This window comes from Belonocnema kinseyi, chromosome 8 (assembly GCF_010883055.1).
Source record: "Belonocnema kinseyi isolate 2016_QV_RU_SX_M_011 chromosome 8, B_treatae_v1, whole genome shotgun sequence".
In the NCBI taxonomy this organism is placed as follows: domain Eukaryota; kingdom Metazoa; phylum Arthropoda; class Insecta; order Hymenoptera; family Cynipidae; genus Belonocnema; species Belonocnema kinseyi.
In genome coordinates this window covers 98,110,557-98,113,507 of record NC_046664.1, presented here as the reverse complement: position 1 = coordinate 98,113,507, position 2,951 = coordinate 98,110,557, and the positions used below count along the sequence as shown (strand labels likewise).

The 2,951-nt window shown below is 28.6% G+C and overlaps 1 protein-coding gene across 1 annotated transcript in view; it reads left to right on the top strand.

The window, feature by feature from the left end:
* LOC117177729 (zinc finger protein 23-like) overlaps positions 1-2,951 on the top strand; it is a 12,627-nt gene that overhangs the window by 3,465 nt on the left and 6,211 nt on the right. The gene's annotated exons all lie outside the window — the stretch shown is intronic.

Below are 2,951 nucleotides of genomic sequence, written 5' to 3'. Positions count from 1 at the left end.
TTAACGTACATGTACATACTACAAACCAGAGTTACATGTTCCCTATTCTTGAGGGAATTGTAAAGAAGGGTGCTAACTCTGTTTGCAGTTTTATCAAATACGTGGTATTAAAAGAATTTGCTAAGGACAAGTTCAACAGCATAACATTATTTTCAGACTCATGTCCGGGATAAATAAAAACTACACAGTGTTTCATTTTTTGGTTTTATTGTCCATTTATTTGCAAAGCGAGATTAAATATGTGTTTCCAGTTCGAGGCCATTCCTATTGCCAGTGCGATAGGAATTTTGGCACATATTCGCAAAAGCTGAAAAAATTAGAACGAATTGAAACTGAAGCTGAATATGTAGAAATGATTTGCAATGATCGTTCACCTTCATTCACAATGGTCGAGAAGTGTGAAGATCTTCTGCAGGATTTTGAAAAATGTTTCAAAGCCAAAATTCGAAAGCCAAAAAATTTCCAAATCAGCAAAGCGTTTGTTTTGCATGTTTTTCCTGATGGAAAAGTGGATGTTTTTGACAACTATAAGTTGCAAAATCCAACCACTCTTTTCTTTAAACCTACGCTTAAACTAGAAAATCTTTCGAAAAGTCCTCCGCCCCGAATTGGATTAAAAGCTGCCAAAATAAACGATGTAAAAAATCTCTTTCAGTATTTAAGCGCTAAAGGAAAAGAATTTTTCGAATCATATTTTTTAAAAGTACAAACTCAGAATCCAGATGCCGAAGAAACTGAAGAGAGTGACGAAAATGACTAAAAGTAGTTTCTAATAAAATATTGTTTAATTTATTCTTGTTCAATAATATGCATAATATTATATGTTAAATGTTTAATAAATAAATTATTTTAATGATAATATCTGGAGTTACTGTTGTGCATTTGTTTTGGTAAGATTGACTTGACCTTCATGTCGTTCGCTGCAGCGCGTACGTAGCCGGCCCCGCACGTTTTTGGGCAGCGTCAAGATTACCGCTTGGATTTTAAAACATTCATAATTTTTGTACTATTAATCCAATTGATCTAAAACTTTCCAGAAAATAACTTTGAACCTTAATGAACAACTTTCTCACTGAAAGCTTTCCGTAGCTTAAAATTCGTTCACTAAACGAAGCGCTTGAAGGTTAAAATTCATGATTTTTGCATTGCCTAAAAAAAAAAATTAATAACTTTTTTGTTTATTACAATATTCTCGCTTTTCTTTCTTAGATAGTTTCAGAAAACTTAAACACGTACTTTGTATTGGAGAATTCGGGAAATGATGAAAATTGGCTAAACTAGCGCGAGTTGAAGTGAAAAAAGATTGGAATTTTTCGTTTTCAAAAAATCCACTTTTTACCAATTATCTCAAAAACTACAAAACCTATAAATTTTTGCAAGATGAAAAAAAGATGCGCCTTGATATTCTATACAAATATCAGTCTTTAAAATTGAAATTAGAAAGATTTTTAAAATTGACACTCAGGACAATACTTCTCAGGCTGAATCCGGCCGTATCCTCTTTTGGTCGCCAGCGGTTCAATTATATTAATATTACATGATATGATTATTTATTAATAATAATTGAACATTAAAAATACTTTTAAAATATTGTTTTGAGTTGCAAACGCAAAAAATATGAAATTATATATAGCCTAAGAACGAACTAGTATACAAATTCATTTTCCTTGAAGTTTAATCATTGATTTGTTAATATTGCACTGAAATTGAAATATTATGATTATTATATTACTTGAATAAGATAATTTTACTAAAAAGCAAGGCTTTTCATGGTCGATGAAATTGAAAAGCTTTCATGGAAAATAAAGTTCTTGAAAATGATTGTCATTTTTATCATCCTTTTTTTTAATTGTGGAGTGAAATTGAATTTATTGATTTAGTCATAGAGTCTTTATTTTTCTGCTAAGACTTTTTGTTGCTGTTTCTGTAAAAAATGGAATAAAAAAGGAACATTTAAAAAAGTATAACAATGGTGAAACATTGATAAAAGTGCTTTATAAATCGCTAAATATATAAAGAACAGTTTATAATATGATGGCACATAGTTTTTATTGTTTTATTAATCATATTATTTTGTATATGATACATAAAAAATTGAGGCAAAAAAGGAAGTCGATAGAAGTTTTCAATTTTATTATGATTTTGATCTTGCAATATTGGTGTAAATTGGAAATCATTCTGACTATGGTTTCAAATTTCAAAAACATATTTGCACAAGCAATATTTAGGAAAATGAAGAAATAATTGTTTATTATCGTTTTAAATTTCATGACTAACGTTAAACAAGGTGAAAATTTCATAATTCGTCTATAATTATAAGTAAATTTAAACGGCTTTCTTTAAGAAAAGGAAAATTCAAATATAAATTTAAATAATACTTTGTGTGCTATATTAATCTAAAAATTAATAAAAATAGAACCGGCTGCCTTTTTTGTCTCAATTTATTTACATTGGTAAAATTAATTTTTTAAGTATATATACTCTAAAAATAATCAGTTTTCCAATAAAAAACAATGGAGAAATATTAATATATATATTTCATCGCGAAAAATCGGTATTTGCCAATTTTATTATTCTTTCATCCTTAGGCACAATAATATATTTACATGTTTCAGTGCGTGACTGCTTGTAACTGTATCCACATTTGCACTCGACAATCACACATTTCATCATTTTTTAAAACAAATTTTTGTTCACTGGACGTCAACCTCTTGTACTTTCCCGGTATTGCAAGTAAAAATACTTAAAAACGTCTTTTTTAAAACCAAAAGTGTAAATATTAACATTATCACATGCATTTGCGCTGTTAGTTGGCCCAATGTAACAAGCCGACAGTCTTTTACCGCGCAAAAATTCAAATATTTTAGATTTAATAAAAGAATAATTAATAAAAGTATGAAAAATAAGATTTCTATAATTTATAGGAATAAATTAACAGCAAGTCCGTTTCC